The sequence below is a fragment of the Phalacrocorax carbo genome, chromosome 10, assembly GCF_963921805.1.
Source record: "Phalacrocorax carbo chromosome 10, bPhaCar2.1, whole genome shotgun sequence".
Lineage (NCBI taxonomy): Eukaryota > Metazoa > Chordata > Aves > Suliformes > Phalacrocoracidae > Phalacrocorax > Phalacrocorax carbo.
In genome coordinates, this window is record NC_087522.1 from 20,630,178 (window position 1) to 20,648,194 (window position 18,017).

Consider the following 18,017-nt stretch of genomic DNA (forward strand, 5'->3'; position numbering starts at 1 on the left):
CATTGCAGGCACAGGTTCTTAGAAAACAAGAGGGCTTTTTTCCCCTTCCATGTATGTGAGTGTGAATTACAAAAAAAATAACCCACTCAACGAAACAGTCATGGATCATAGCAAAACCTATAAAAGGCAAAAGCATTGCAAAAATTACAACACATATAAAAATCATCTTCAGGGCCATTTTTAGCAGTCCATGAAAGGACTCAAGTATGAGTCTCAAACTAACACAGCTGCTTTTTTTTTTTTTGGGGGGTGGTGGTGGGTGGAATCTTACATTCATTCTCATACTTCCCTCCAATAATCAGAATGGGATTTTCCATGAAAGAAAAGCCAAGTGTTATTTTAACCCTTCTGCATAATAAGTAATACACGTCTAAACGTTAAAATATTGCATTACTTTTATTAAAGAAACAAATTGTCTGTTCTCCGAAAATTTTAAAAAAAAATCAGCTACCCTTTCTACAAAGCTTCAGAATTACAAAACATTACTTCATTAAATGTTTTTGTGGGCCAACTCAAGTTGTGCATGAGCTAGGCTCATGGTAAAGCTCCTGGTTCTTGCTTCTTTTGGAAAATTCCTTTCTAACATTACTGAATGCTCCATTTTCCTAAATGCAGAGGAAGGAGGAATTTGAGGCCTGGGGTTACCATTCTCTTTATCTGGGCAAAAGCATAAGTATTTTTAGAGCCACAATTCAGTATGGAATGGAACCACCACAAGAAACAAAGGTACAGAAGAAGGCTTCCTTTGTGCCTCCTCTTCTAGTAAGCCTAGGTTTTTTCTTTCTTTCTAGCCGATGAAGAACTGTTAAGAGAAATTGCTAACAAGTCGCTCATTGATTGCAAGAGTGAAAAACCTTCTAGAATATACATACTAAGTTTCTTCTTCTAGTATGTACCCAGTCTGCCTAAAGAGCTGGCAAAATAATAAGGTCTCATTTTAAATTTAAATGAAGTAATATACAGATATACAGTGAAGTTGTAAAGGTAAAGTAAAATTTGAAACAAGAAAACATGGGTTTGGGGTTTTTTTGCTTCTCTCCAGAAGCACAACAAGCAACAAGCAATCTTGTTGTTCACAAGGTAGATCCTATTCTGTCTGAATGAGCTCAGTAGCAGGACAGAGAGCCAGATATCACAGTTGGGTTGCACGTACCTTCCTGGCAAGAGATTATTTCAATCTAATTACCTTGATTTTTACTAAGTTCTAACAACATAATTCATACTTACACAGATCTTTTGTATCCATGAACTTGCTCTTTTGTCAGATGTAGGCTAAGTAAGACAAACTACCACGACAAAAGACCACAGAGAAGCACAATAAAAGAACTGGATTTATTGCAAGTCCTTGATTCCTTAGATACAAGAAAATAGAAGGCGAGCCAAGGATGTAATAACCACCTCAGATAATAAGCCTGCAACTCAAAATTGTAAAAATTCATTTTAAGAATCATCTCTCTCCAGTATCTGTTTCAGTTCTCCTTATCTTGGTCAGTATCAACAGGCTCACTGTAACTGCTAGGAGTCTCCCTAAGCCATCTGTGAGATTTTCAAACCAAAAACCTTGACTGTCCCTCCTGCGTTTGCTTAGATTTCAGTAAAGAATCTTGTAAATAGGTGAAGTATGAATTCCTTTGAGTTTCCTCCTTAAAAATCTCTTTTATAGACAACACAAGCCAGATTGCTAGGGCACTGCAAATGCATTTTACTCATGCTAATCAACACGGTCTCGTTTGCTCCTGAGCTCTATCTACAACCAGTTATTGCCTCATTTAATACTCTGAGCGCAAGTTGTCTTCTGCAAGTGCTATTTCTTCTGCCTTCATATTAGTCTACCACAATACAAAACACAAATAAGCAACATACTTCCTACACTTACAGAGTTAACATACCTTTCCATCTTTGAGTAGACTTGATCACTCAGGACAGAGCTAACAGTGGCCAGATGATCAGCCAAAAAAAAAACAAAACTCAGACACAAATATACAACAGAAACACAGCTAATCTACCAAAGTAGTAAATCTTCTCATTGTGGTTGTTGATTTAAAAGATCTGCATGAGATAAATAGATTTTTTAAAGGGTAGAAATTTGAATTGAAAGTGTTTCACATTCCCAGCCTTAAAAAGAAAAATTTTTAGCAGCAAAGATACTGGGCCTAGTTTTCAGGCAACCGGGGAAGAAAAAGAGCCGAATCAGCAGGAACATGCAGAGTGTGTCAGCTTGTTAGTGGTAGGTGACCATTTCCTGGTTCCAGTAGGGCCCATGCAAGAAATCTCTTCCTGTGTGCATGCACAGAGCCAGCCAAGTTGTAGATGAAGATGTGCATAGTACTACTGCTCCTAAAACCCAAAAACATCTTCTTCCTCTGTAGTATAGGCTAAAAGCTTATCTTAAGTAGCATGGGTAGGAGCCAACAGGGTGCAAAAGGGACCAGTAAAGCAAACTGGGCATTATAAGCACATTCAGACAGCTTTGAGATCCAACGGCTACAGCAAAATAACTTGCTATAGTAAGTCACTTTGCATACTGCAAGTGCAAAGCAAAGCATGGTGGCTTAAAGTAGCATTAAAAATTTTTAGCACATTTAGGTGAAGGGTATCATAAACATAGAATTATAGAACCACAGAATGTCCTGAGTTGGAAGGGACCCACAAGGATCATAGAGTCCAACTCCTGTTCCTTCACAGGACACCCCAAATTCACACCATGTCTCTGAGGCTGTTGTCCAAGTGCTTCTTGAATATCGTCAGGCTTGGTGCCGTGACTGCCTCCCTGGGGAGCCTGTTCCAGCGCTCCAGCACCCTCTGGGTGAAGAGCCTTTTCCTAATACCCAGGCTAAACCTCCCCTGGCGCATCCTCCTGCCATTCCCTCGGGTCCTATCGCTGGTCACCAGAGAGAAGAGATCAGTGCCTGCCTCTCCTCCTCCCCTTGTGAGGAAGCTGCAGACCGTGATGAGGTCTCCCCTCAGTCTCTTCTTCTCCAGGCCAAACAAATCAAGTGACTTTAGCTGCTCCTCATATAGCTTCCCCTCTAAGCCCTTCACTGGACACTCTAGCAGCTTTGTACCCTTAATGTACTGTGGCACCCAAAACTGGGCACAGCACTCGGGGTGAGGCCGCACCAGTGCGGAGCAGAGCAGGACAACCACCTCCCTCAACCGGCTGCAATGCAGTGCTTGGTGTACCCCAGGACACGGCTGTCCCTCTTGGCTGCCAGGGCACACTGTTGGCTCACGTTCAGCTTGCCATGGACCAGACCCCCAGGTCCCCCACTGCAGAGCTGCCCTCCAGCCTCTCGTTCCCCAGTCTGTATGTACACCCAGGGTGGCCGTGCCCCAGTTGAAAAATCTAGCACTTGCCCTTGTTAAACTTCATGTGGTTGGTGACTGCCCAGCTCTCTAATTTGTCTAGATCTCTCTGCAGGACCTCTCTGCCCTCAAGAGTATCAACAGCAAACTTAACTAGTATTCCTTCAAGTCCTGCATCCAAGTCATTTATGAAGACGTTAAAGAGTACACCAGCCCTAAGATGGATCCCTGCAGAACCCCGCTAGTAACTGGCTGCCAGCCCAATGTAAACCCCATTTACTATAACCCTTTGAGCCCGACCCATCAGCCAATTGCTCACCCATTGCATTGTGTTTATCCAGCTGTATGTTGGACATTTTGTCCAGGAGGATACTGCGAGAGACAGTATCAAAAGCTTTACTGAAATCCAAAAAGATTACATCGACTGGCTTCCCTTGGTCAACTAGGTGGGTAACCTTGTCATAGAAAGACATTAAGTATGTTAAACAGGACTTTCCCCTCGTGAACCCATGCTGGCTAGGACCAATGACTGCGTTGACTTTCAGGTGTTTTTCAGTAATTCCTAGGATAACCTGCTCCATAATTTTGCCAGAAGTGAGACTGACAGTCCTGTAGTTACTGGGGTCATCCCTGTTGCCCTTCTTGAAGATTGGGACATTTGCCAGTTTCCAGTCAACTAGGACTTCTCCAGATTCCCAAAAGCATTGAAAAGTCATTGAGAGAGGTCTTGCTATGATATCAGCTGGCTCTTTAAGTACCCTCAGATGAATCTCACATGTATGCTTACAGGAGTAATAATTCAGAAGTGCTCACATACATTTTCATATATTCCTGAAAGACTTTGAAATTGTCCTCCAGAAAATAAGCATTTGACAATGAGAAATTAATTACAGCTCAGATGAATTCTATCCAGCAAGACAGCTCTTCCATATCTCAAGGCATCCCAGCTGAGACAAGAAAGGAACACGATCCAAATAGGCCTTGGTGTCTCCTAGCAAGACCTTCCCTGGATCAGGCAGTCATCCAGATACAGGTACATATGATTTAGATGTGTAATTTCAACTGCTAAGAATTTATTAAGAACTTTATTACCACAAAAACTGTAAAGAATCATTACTGGTAATGATTCAACCCCACTGTTTGATTTCTTGAGAGTCAGGCAAGTGCTGAAAGACAACAGTCAATCAAGACACATTAGGTCTGAGCTTAGAGAGATACAAATGTAGACATTAAACACTGGGCCTCCTTTCATCTAGGTTATGATGAAGATCAGCCTCTTTTATTTGAAATGAAAGTGTCTATTGAGGTTCCTCCTTATTCTTTGAGAACATCTTTGGTGCCTTACAAGATGCGTCAAGGATATTTTCATATCAGACTCTCGTGAGGAAATTTCCCGAAGTACAGAGAAAGAAGCAGGCACCATATAAACAAAGGGGTGAGTTAGGTAACCAAAGGCAATAAGCCAACACTTACTGGTTTGATGATGAGACAGACTAACTAGCAGAATAGTATAAGGCAGAATTTAAAGATCATTGGACAAGACTCCTTCTGGTACAGTCCTCAGTCATACTGTCTGACATTACAGCAAGTAAACAAACAACTCTGAGTTGCTAGAGATGAAAAAATTTGTCATATTTTCAGTACTTTTTAACACAGGTTTCCATCTATGTGATGTTTTGGCTTCTGCTCAGGACAGGACAAGTTAAGTAACAAAGAGGAAAGGCAGCACTGTGTGGCTTGCTTTCATCACTAACTTTACAGCATTTTCAGTCATTTCAGTAGTTCAGAGCTACAGGTCACAGTCAGTAGCCTACTCTCTAAAGATTTAGGATACCCTATGCTTGGGACTTTGATACTTCATGGACAATTACCATCATACTCACACAGTACTAACTGCAGCACCCAGGCCTGTAAGACCATCCCAGCTACTAAACAGCCTTTCTTAACTGTGTCCTTTAATGTGTCTTTGTTGCCATGAGCAAACTCAGCAATCGAGATCCATATTATCAGAGAATCATCCTTAGTCAAGAAGTCCTGGCATTTACCCCTTCAGAATCACAGTCATGTGGATGACTATAACTTCCACAAGATCAAGTCCAGTTGCTTAAGATATGGTTTGATTTAGTTGTTTTGACTATTGAAGCAATACTTAAGAGGCCAGAGCCAAAGCAGACTAATAAAGTTTACAAAGAGCATCTTCAGTACATTCTGCAGATCACTGAATGCTGGCCATTAGACCTGGTGAAAGGTATGGTTAATACTCTTCAGTTAGCAGGCAACATCAGATGCTGAAACAGAAGTGTCATTAGAGACTTTGATACAACTGGAGTTTCTCATTCCAGTCTCAATCTGCACAAAGAATGATAGGGAGTTAACACAGCCAATGCTGGTACTGTTTAACGATGGTTTCTTAGCTGGGGGAGTGCAGGGGAGAGAAGAACTGATGATGTACCCAAGATCCTCTTATTCTTGTTTGTGACTGAGCTAGCAGCTTTTCTAGCAGAGTTGGAAGTGATGGAAATCAACTTCTTGAGGTCAGGTGAAGCCAGTTTACTTTCTCCATTTTAAGTATCATTTTATGTGTGTATTAACAGCTACCAGGCTTTTGACAGCATCCAATGTCAGTCTTACTAAAAGTAACCAAGTCTTCAGAAGTACACCAATCCCGGTGATAACAGATCCCAAAGTGGATGATTCTCAGTTTCATGAGTCACAGCTGTCTATCAGTGACATCAGGAAGAAAAAGTTTTATTTTTTCCTAGAGCCAAGGCCAACTCAGATACTTTTGTTGTTTAAACAAAGATTTGTACTGAAAATAGACCTCACAAAAACAGACCCACTGGAGTATGACTGACACAGTGGTATCTGACACTGAGTCAGCTCTTCCTCCTGCTCCACCCCAGTTCACATTATTATGCTTTACTAGAAAGACAAAAACATCTGTCTGAGTATTCAAAGCAATACAAAAAGGAACCTGATTAAGATTCTAAGATACCACTATATCCTTCAGCCTGCATGTAGTTGCTACTACTGGATTTCAGTTCTGTCTTGTCACCTCCAGTCCTTATGGAGATGCCTGCCCTGTGGGGCACTAGACAGTGCAGGATTATTTAACAGAAGGACAGAGTTAAGGCTGCTCTTGGTCTGATGAGACTTTTATGGACAGTTCCAAAGGTGGAGCTTCATGTTAGAACACTGAACTTTCACTAACAACTCATGAACTTGCACTAGCATGTTTAGGAGAAACTGTATGTACCTAGGACTATTCTATGTCCTCTCAGAAGGATAAATCACTGCAGTGATAAAGCTGAAACCCACAGCTCTGAAATTTTGTACTAGTACCCAAAACCAGTGGTTAACTCTGTGTAGGCAAAACAGAGATCAAATGAATTCCGAAGGAATACGGATGGGAGTTTAAAAAATTAGCAGATTAAAAGCCAGTCCAGATATTAAACAGCTGTATTTTCATTACTCATGCATCCACTAGAAAGACATGAGAGCAGATATACAAATACACCATGACAAGGTAAAGATAGGGGTATAAAGCTGTATATCCTTTGATCTACTTGTACCTACATGCTAATAAACCCTAAGAAGGCTGGGTAAACCACATCTAATATGTCAGTATCATTCCTGCTTCTTAGCCATTGCTGTAAGAAATTTAAAACTGCTGAGCAAACTTTGTTTTGGGAATATTCTCAACTTTATTACAGTGTTCCAATGCAAATAACTGCATTATTGATATATTTTTCATTCTGCTTAACCTTACTTGGTTCTATTACAACATGTTTTTTCCTCTCTGCCATTATGCAGGAAGCACTAATTGGTCTGGATCTCTTTCCTTCTGGCAGAATATACACATTCCTATCCCTTTCCTTTAATTTCCATCTTCTCAAACCCATCTACTCTTCTTCCAAACACATTCCTCTACCCTACATAAACAGATAAACCACCTGCACTGAATCTTTCAATCAACCACTAAAACAAACACGATAAAGCTTTACTTAGGTTCTAAGTTAGTCACTTTATAAAACCTCGGTAATACCTCCTGTTTTTCATCCAGTGCCATGCATCTCCAGTATGCATGAAAAGATAGCTCAAAGAGGTAGATTACTTCCACAGAAGGAAAGTTTTCACAGGGGAAATTAAGAAAACTTTTTTTGGCAACAAAATTAACAGCTGCTGTTCTAATCCTCTGTTCTGCTCATATTACACCAGCAGAGCCAGAAAACATGTTATAACCTCCTCTCACAAGCACAGTCTTCCTCTGTAAGGCAGTAACACCGTCATATTTTTTGCTTGTTTCTTTTGGGAGGGTTATTTTAGTTTTCAGCTACAGTTTTGGACAGATAGGACAGCATTCTTAGTCTCCGGTGAGCCAAAGCAGTGGGAAAGAGCAAGGAGGGAAAACTAAACACACTAACCCACACTGATCCAATTGCTCGTAACATCAAAGAACTGGTAGGAAGCGGCTCCTCATTTCATCTCATTGTCAAAATCAAGTGACAAGGCAGCAAAATACAGTCATATAGTTGCCTTTTTCCGGTTTCTCAGCCTAGAGAAAGGATTAGGCTTATCTGCGTAGTGTAGTGCTGAACAGAACACTGCTTTGCTTGTGCTAAAAGCTGACTCATCACTACAGAAGCAGAACAACATTTAGGGAGGAACTACTGTAGTGTGATCACTCACAGCAAAAATGGCCCATTTTTATATATGAAGGTAGAGGAAAGAGGCTGCTGTCTACTGCACAAAATAGCATGAACATCCAGGCATACCAAAATTTTCTTCAACTACTCTCCTGTTGTATTCCCAATTTATTTAGCACACAGCACATCAAGAAAATCCTGACTTAAGAGGCAAAAATTAATCGCAACAGAATACCAAGGAAAGCAAGATTACCTTGCAACACCGCCACAGCAGTTAACCACCAAACTGCCCATCAACCCCGTATTTCATAGCAGCTCTATCAGCAACTTCATACTCCCTTTCACAGCCCAGAGTGTGTGTGTGCATATTAAGAACCACAAAAGAAATTACAAAAAAAATCCAAGACAGTCTCTTGTAGGGTCCAGCATTCGTGCCGAGTCATCTACCTGTGCATAATGCTACTTAGTAAGCCTGGCACACAAGAACAGAAATCTATTAGCTAATGAACATCAAGCCTGATGGAAATGGTTACAATCATTAAGTGAAGGAAGAAATAAAAAAGTAGTGAGAGAGGGGCTGAGTGTGATGAGAACTAAAAGCATACAGGAAGAAATACAGAAGGGCACAGGCTAGAAGACAAGGATCCCTACTGTAGAGGATACACCAGGATATATCTCTGACTTGATGGATGATTGCTGGCTTCACATTTAACTTCCATATAACTCTCCTCCAACTGAGACAATCCAGTCAGTATTTTAGTGCCAGAATACCTGCCATTCTTTTATTTAAACAGTTCTACACAGACGATGAAACAACAGGGCTACTACCTAGTGATAAAGCAACATTAGCTTATGTTCCATTGTTATATTTTGAAGCTTTATCAATTCTTCATAGAGACACCTACCATTAACAGTGTTTCTAGCATACTAGGGTGGATAGCGGTGCTTTGAAAGAGGTTGAGAGAACAATCTCAAGAAAGTATCGGAAGTTTGTTGTTTGCCAGAAATGTGAGAAAATCTGATTATAAAGGTACTTCAAGTTAGCCTGAGCTTAAAGGGAGCTCCCAGACCTAGAGACAGAAGGGATGGTGGAGGTCCCTGGTGAGACCCTGACTGCAAACTACCAGACAGATACAGCAACTCGATGATGTAGAGTTGAGAAGGCCTGGAAAACCCAAAGGTGGTGGAAATATCTGAATACCTGTAAGTGCCAGTGCACTTCAGTAGTTCTGTTCCAGTCTTCACCATTAGCACAGCTGTGGTTTGAATGCTTTGCCATCCAAGATTCCAGGAATGAGGAAAGCAGTCATATCAAGACATGAGGAAAAAGTCCAGCAAAAGGATTTAGCCTGCAAGCGCATCCCACTCACACCTAATTCCCAAGAGACCCTACTCATTATTTTGTGCTGTACTCTGTCTCCTTAGAGCCCCATCAGCTGGCTACACAGCCCAAGAGCTAGAGGGCAGCAACAGCAATGGGTGGGTGAGAGTGACAAGAGGAAGGACTATAAACAGGATAAATGTGTCATCTTTGCTATTTTACTTGGTGTAGAAACATTTAATTCTAATATTTAAATTATTCAACTACCTGCACAGACATAGTGAATTTTATTCCCCAGTGTCCCATATTTTTATCTGGACTTTCAACTTGATTTCTCCTTTAGTCCCAATGCTTCACCACATCTATTCTTATTTTGTTAGATTGAAGAGAAGTGAGAAGACCACTAAAGACCATAAAGGCCAAAAAATGTCAAAGGAACTCAAACTCACTTGGAATGACACTATTCTACCTAACTTGTCTTTTGTTTCCCAGCATAATACCATGTATTTTTGCACATCACTGCAGTGCAACTCAACCACCCATAGATACAACAGGCTAATAACCAGATTTGTTTTCCCACAGGCCTTTGTTCATGTCTTATTTTATCATCACTGTTTTCAACAGCAGTAGGGTCAACAGGCAAAAGGGGGAACTAATGCTTACCCTGTCATAGCTGGAGTGTGAATGACTATTGCTGCAGCTGAGAACTCATTGTGGGTGGGAATATTAGACACATTATATTTCTTCCTCCATCCTGCAAACAGAACAGCTTACTGTGGCTTCACTTAGCAAAATACAAAATGGCAAAGGTTTTCTCAGACACTGGATAAGCATCAGCCCATTCACCTCCTCCATTTACATAATTCAAGTACTGTAAGGAGATGTATCAGATACCGAGTCCACAAATCCCAGATGAAAGACATTTACAGAAAGAAAAGGACAGAGTAAAACCTTTATGGAAACCAATGCTATTTCACTCTGAGACCCTTAAATGCAAAACATAGCAGGGTTTCAGTTCTAAAAGCTGCAAGCCTCTTCCATGGTAGAATTTAAGAGCAATCCAGACCTGTATGAGGAGGTACTACCATTAAAATTCTCCGTCAGCAATACAGCAGAAATCTCAAGTGCAAGAGCTGAAAGAAACAGAATATTTCCATTTCCAAACAATTCCAAATGTATCCAAAAAATTGCTTTACACAAGTTTCAGAAGCCAGCTAAAGGCTTACTGAAGCTGAAGGTATGCCAGAGAGGAAAAAAGTCTGATTAATATTGCAGGATCCAGATTCTCCCACCCACCCATGCCAGAACATGTCCAAAACTGAGCCAATCTGTTACAGGAAACCTTGACTCGAACAAAGAATCTCCTCACTCAACCCCGTATCTTTTCTAAAGGTTTGTTTTTCAGACAACAGAATAAAGTTATCCAAGCTAGAACAGCTCTGAAAGCACTTTCTGAGAACAACTACTTTAGCCAAAGGGTCCATGAACTCTACAATATTAATATGACACTGAAATTTTAGTTTCTTCCTCAACACACATCCTGGAATTTCACAACTGGGGTGGCCATTTTCAGTTTACAGCATTTTTTTTGTACTTGTCTCCCCACAATCTAGGTATAACCTTTGCTTTGTCCAAATCCCTTTGAGTGCCTTCTACACCTATTTCCAGTCCAAGCATTTTCAACTACTGGAGGCTGTGAAATTCATGCAAATATGGATTCAGTTTTTCAAATGGGATCTAATTCAGAAAAATGAGTTAAGCATCTTTTGCGTCCTGCATGGGCCAATTATGACTTTCTAACACTTGCTTTTATCTGAAAAATTAATAACAGAATTCCACTGTACTCTGAAGAAATGCAATGCATTTTGAAATCTTCAGGGTTATTTAGAAGGTACTATAGTAATAGCAAATATTAGCCTCAGGCCTATAGTTTTTGAACAGTCCTATCCGAAGTAGAAAAGTATCCATAGATCAAACAAAAATGCTCTGGCATAGAAGATGTTTCACTGAACTTACTATGATTGTTCCAATCCTATTTTCCCCTCCCATGAATAAGCAAAACTTCCCAAAATACATTTCAGCTCAGATGGTAGTGATGGGAAATACTGGGTGTTAGATAAAAAGATACATATTGCTTCATGCTGCTGCATTGTCTGAGAGTCATGGTCTCAGAGCCAGAAGCTACCTAGTAAGTCTGCAGTTTGCCTAACAAGTCAAAAAAGCAGTGTTATTGTAAAGGGGACAAGGGACTGGGCTTGCCAGGTGTTCCTTTTTTTAATTACTAAGTCCTATTGAGACAGTACTCTGGCATACTGCCTTGAGGACAGAACTAAGCTTTTGGGAAAGGATTTCAAAAACTTGCTCCAAAATGAGACCTCATATTGCGGTGGTTTGCCAAAATCTAATTTGGAATTTTAGCTCTACCTTCCCTAGTCAGCCTGCACAGCTTTGCTTCACAAGTATCCAGATAACGAGCAATCTGCTCTTGATCCTGCATTCAAAGTACTTAAAGTGATTAACAGATCTGCACATGGACTGAGTCTGGGCTTTCCACACGCAGCCTTTACCTACCTTCTGTTTCGTACTCTGCCATTCATTTCAGTAGGACTGCGTCTTTACTCTAATAGTGGTGCAGAAGGCTAAGTGTTGCATAAGATCCTGTAGAGCACAGAATTTAAGACTCACTCAAAATTCACATCTTAGAAGGAAAAACAGAGAATACAAATATTGCCTCTAATAATAAGCAAATATTTTTTATCTTATATTACTAACCATCCAACAACAACACATTTAAAAAATATATACCTTGGACGCAAAAGCTTTTTAATTATTGGGTACGCGTGAGGGTTCAGCAAATCCATTAAGCTGGCCGACTGTCCTCTTCTATCAGCCTAGAGGAGGTGATGGATGTGACAGCACAGCAGTTCTTGGATTTTAAGCTGTGCAGTACAGTAACTCTAAAGAGCTAATGTATAATGGGGGAGGGGATAGGAAAGGCCTCCAGAGCCATGATATATTTAGAATCGATCCTTTCATGCAGCCAAGCTGAAAAAAGTCTTATCGCTTTAGTGATCTGGTACAAAACACTTCCAATGCTCCTGGAGAACATTCAGGTGAGTTTCCTGGAAAAATGGAGATGTTCAGCCCTGGTTTCAGACTAAATCCTACCATACTGCTTATATTTGAACAACCATCTAGCTCAGGCATGGATTATTGTGTTCTTCATAACCAATTAAATGCTCCAAGGAGAAAATATAATTACATCTGTACCCACTGCAGTGCTTGGCCAAATCACATCGTTTGAAAGCTTGCAACGAATCAAGAACTGTATGAGGCAACGACAAAAAAAAAAAAGGAAAGGGAAGAGTACAATCACATGAATGACATTCATTAATTGTTGCTCAAGAGACTGAAAAGAGACTTAATAATAATGCTGGTTCAGTGAGAGCCATTTCCAGGCAACAGAAACATAAAATTCATTATTAAAAACGTAGCACAGAACTGTGTTGTTTTCGCTTCAATTAAGACACCTCTATGAAACAGTCAATAACACCAAGTACTATTCGTTCTTGGAATAGGCTGGTACCCCACAATCTAGAAGGTAAGCAAGACACAAAAACTTCACAGGCAGCAGCACAAACCACACCAGAAGCTGTTTTTCTTGGTGGTTTGTTTGTGGTTTTCTTTTTAGTCAGATTTAATTAAAAAACATTAAGAAAAGGAAGAGAGGTGTACGTCCATTCATCAGCACAAATGTTAAAAGGCTCTGAGGCGCACAATCAACACCAAGCCACAGCTGACAGGAGTGAAATTCAGACCTTCTTTAATACCGCAAGGTTTTACCTTAAGCTAAGTGGAACAAGTTGCCAGCTGCTGAGAAAGAGGGTAGTCCTGCACTGTTGCACGTGAAAGTCCATGCAAGATAACAGCTCATGCAGTAAAGCTATGGGAAAGCTGTTCACTTTCTGATGTGTTAGATTTGTTAGTTTTCTGACTGAGTTTACTCAGTGGTCAAAGAGTATAAGTGACTACGCAGTACCCTGATGAAGAATTAGGAACATCCCACAGTTACCAGGCAACCATAATCACATCAAAGCCACATGCCATGTGACTGATTACATCAGACAAGAAAAGGCAAATCAGTAAATCCAAGGGCAAGATTGATGACACTTCAACAAGCAGATTAGGCATACCAAATTCTATTAATCAAAGTTCTGGGATTTTTCTTATTTTCAGGATCCTTGAACAACCTAAAGTCAAAAGCAACGAAAGACTTGTATAACATTTTTCCTCAGCCCATACTCAAAGAGAAGAAACAGCAGGAAATCCTGTAGTACTTTTTTGGCAGGTAGACCACAAGGCCTAGTTCACATACATCCCACTGCTCTTACAAATACCATCTTTACAGCAGTTATCCATACCAGCACTTCTTTATAAGACCCCAAGAACCCTCCAGGAATCCCCAATCTAAACAATTGTTGTAACAAACAAAGTCTGAGTGGCAGAAATAGTTACCTGATACTAGTAAATGAAGCTTTTGGCACATTGACTATCATTTGCTACACAGCTAAGCAATAAATCTACAAATCAGCAAGGTTGAAACTGTGCTCACGTTAAATGAAGGTTTCCAGCTGTAATACGAACAGCAACTCTTAACATTTCTCAATGGGCAAAGCAAATTCCAGAAGCCCGCTTGATGAAACGTCAGAGGAAGATGATGTACAGCTAACTAGGAGTTTGACTTTTAGCTCTAGAAATCATCCAGGACTTAAGTAGTACAGCATTCAAAGAACATACAGAATTTCAGAGATAATTTGGAATTTATATGTGCATTAGATAAAGTTCAGTGTTTTGGGAGAGTATTTTTGTTTTAAATAAAAGAATAGTGTTATAATAAATGCTTGAGTATTGTAACAATGCTTTTAGAAAGCGGAGTGGAAGGCCTGTGTGTGGCAGTAACACAAACAGCTCATAGGAGGGCTGCCTATCCTCTGGCTACTTCTCTCTGAAGAGAACTCTAAACGATGCTGCACCATGCTGCCATCACCACCATAACAACTCTTTTACAGGCTGGGGCCCAAAGATTGACTATTATGCAAGAGGCTCCTCCTCTTCTCCCTGATCTTAAGAAACACTGTTGAAACCAAACAATAATTATAAATTGTTATAAATTGTGATAGTTTCTCCTCTTAGTGCACATGGTTCTGTTACTATTCCTTTTTCATATCTGGAAAAAGTTCGGGTCTGAGGAAGGCTGAATCTACCTTTCCATTAGCAGTCAGACAATTATGAAGCAATTTTCAGATATGCCAGTCAACTTTGACAAAGTTGTAGAAATCAAAGTCACACCAACATAACGGAATCTATCCTAGAATCAGAAAGTAAACATGTACCAAAAAGCAGCTTCTTAAAATAAAGTGCTATATCCTATATTCTTTCCAACAGCTTAAAGCTTTCCTTGCCTTGTCATAAGGGTATATGCACCATCTTCAAATGGGATATTACTTAAAATTAAGGAATCATCTTTGGTGATCAATCACTTCAAAGAGCAAGACTGCGCTTAACTTCTGATGCTTCAAGAGTGAGTTGTTTGCTTTGGATATGTTGAAATTCTGAAACGATTTGTTTGGTGAGAAAAAGCAAAAGAGAAGCTGCTGACAGAAATCTCCCAAAATTCAAATTAAATTTATTGACGTCAGAGCATCACCAAGAAAAAAAAAAAGTGGAGCTGTAAAAGTTATTCTAGCTTCCTGGAAATGCCACAGGAAGGCTGTTCTCACTCTTGACTTGCTACTTAGATTTATCCCAGCTCAGTCACAGATGGTCAGACAGTGAATTCATGGGAGCGGCACATAGATGCCTGGGTACCCCTCCTGCATGATGGTGCTCAGGCCTGCTCGTATCTGTTCCATGGTTCCACATGCACAGTTTGGAGAAAGTGCTTAAGTGTCAAAACTCTTGGTTATTTTTTTTTTCCTTAGGAGCAGAAAGAACCCTGCAGAAAAATACATGCAGTGGCACAAAGACATGAAAAGGATACTGGCTAGTTTTTTGAAAGTAATAAACACAATTTCACTTCTTAAAAATGAGAGGAACTCTTTCCATTCTTGTTTACAAAGATAAGGGATTCCATTTGTGAAGCTGCCTTTTTGCTACTTGGTGGGGGCAGAATACCGAAGTGTTCTTGTGGACATCAAGCTTATTCCATAAAGTCTTTCTGTTTTTGACCTGCAATTAACTGTGAAGACATTAATTCATATTCAACTAAAACAAACCATTTACAGGAGATGTATTTTCATTTTAGAACTCTCAGAAATCTACTAAAACAAACTGAAAATAAGACCGCAACATGAAAGCATCTGTCAAAACTCTCAGAGAGGAAAGTAGTTGCACTAATTTAGACAAGCTAAGGAAAAAAAAAAGACCACACACCCCCAAAGTAAACTGCCACACTGCTACTGTGGATTCCCAGTGCCTCAACAGCTTAAATATTAGCATCACTTTCAGGTATTATTTACATCTTCTGAACTAATAACATATGAAATTACAGTATTTTTTTCATTCTGTTCAACTAGTATTACTGCCATGAATTTCATCATCATATTACCACATGCAAAAAATTATAGTTATTTGGAATTTTTTAACCACAATACAAGTGAGCAGGATATCAGCACAAAGGCTGATACTCTGGGGAGACAGAAATACACAGAGTAACCAGAACTAAGAGTTATGCGCCATTAGCAATATCGTATAGCACGTCCATAGAATGAGATAATTGCTTAAAGGGCATAACCTGAAAAGTCATCTTTAATCACCTTTAGGAGTCTATTCAGGCTGTTTGAAAGGCCTAATTTCTAATGTATGCACTTTTTGAATCTTAAAAAAAAGTTTACTGATTTTTGCTCCCTGAACTGAACTGGAGAACATCTGCATAAAATTACTCTCCCAGCTGTTGTTCCCCCAAAATAAATCTCACATTTTTATCACTTTCCTCTTACAGGCAAGGGACAACCCAGCTAAGGCCAGATCAATTATTCACCCAGTGTAAAGCATTCAGATGCCATTGAAATAGTTTCACTATACTTTACATGAGACATTACTCACACTCATTTAATTGCACTGACAAAGAAAATCCATTCTGATAGAAGGTACAACACTGGAGAGTTAGTCAGCAAATTACACTGAAGAACCAGAAGCAGCAATAATCGTGCAGACTTCTAAACTGCTCTGCCAACATACTTTAAGCAGACCCTGGAAGAGCTCTCCTCTACGGCACTGCCAGAGAGAGGAAGAAGTTTACATTAAGTACTTTTCCTTTTCTGAAAAGGCCAAACAGAAGAGTGTCAACTATGAGTGGATGGGGTCATGAATATTGCAACAAGGAATCAGATAACTATCACATTATCAAAGCTGATATGTAACATTCAACTCCTGTTGTCCTTGGGCTGGATTTGAAGCAGTTGCAAGGAATCCCTGCTTCTAAATTCTACCCCTAACTTTAGAAAAAATAAAGGACAAGGAATATTGTAAGTCCTAGGAACAACTCTCCGGATACCATGTGAAAGTCAGCTCCAGTAGTATCTTTATGAACAGAAAAAGACTTAATAACTACATAAAATAAATAAGCAAAACTATAGCAGAATTTGGAATTCTTTAGAAAGCTAGAGCTTGGAATCTCAGGATGACACAAACTTACCTTGATGGTCTAAAAAGTACGAGAGGTGAACACCTTGAAAGACCTAGAAGGGAAGAACTACTGATTTGTCTGAATCAGAATTATTGGGGTTTATTTTGAGCTCTGTCCTTACCTCTTTGACCTTGGCCACGTCACTGTGCTGCTAATCTTCTGTGCCACTTTGTGGAACCCAAACACGGTGACTTTTATAAAGCACTCTGCTAACTGGCATGAACACCCTCAGCAAAATCTTTCAATGTAGCGCAAATAACAAATGCATTTTGCTGAGCCAGTCAGAAAAAAAAAGATCAAATATGCTTTTACTAGTTCTCCGCAGTATTAGTTAACTGGCTTTATTCCTATAGCTATGCTGGCATATCTAACATTGACACACAAATAGAAACAAATGGGACCAGCTTCATTATTTCCAATACTTCACCAAAACCAACAGGGCTGCCCTTTTTGATCCTAAGCATTATGTGCCAAGCATCTTTCCTCTGGCCAGAAGTTAGACTCAAATCACAGATAAGAGATAAGAGAAAGGGAAACTCTACAAGCCATGCTAAACACAGTAATGGTAACTCCAATGGGCATTCCTAGTTGCTTTTTGTCTATAGCTCAGCATCTAGGAGCCTTTGTATTGGGAGAGGTCTACTACCAATCCTGTAACGTATGCTCAGTGGAGCACCAACATGCAGCTGACAAGGGAAAGGTTAGCAATATCACCAGATAAAGAGAAGAAAGAAGCCAGAGAGCATTCTGTCAGATTAATAAGATTAATTTCATATGGAATATAATAAATATCTTGGATCAAATGCCAGAAAAAGAAATACTTATCTCCTTACACAGCAGAACAAAATAGCTTTCCTGGGTTATCTTCTTTCTCTTGGGTAGCTGGTAATGCCACTGGAACACTCACCTACCAGACTCGCTGCCAACTGAACTGACACTCAGCAGAAGAATTTCAGGGTCTCGAAAAATAAGTCACAGGTGTGCAATTTCTTCTGCAAAGATCTTTATGTGCTCATTTCCTGACAGCATCCCCAAAGGAAAGAAACAGGCAGCCCTC

The 18,017-nt window shown here is 40.0% G+C and overlaps 1 protein-coding gene across 3 annotated transcripts in view; it reads right to left on the reverse strand.

Moving 5' to 3' along the window:
* Window positions 1-18,017, reverse strand: part of MAP3K9 (mitogen-activated protein kinase kinase kinase 9) — a 63,993-nt gene that overhangs the window by 35,263 nt on the left and 10,713 nt on the right. The window lies entirely within an intron of this gene.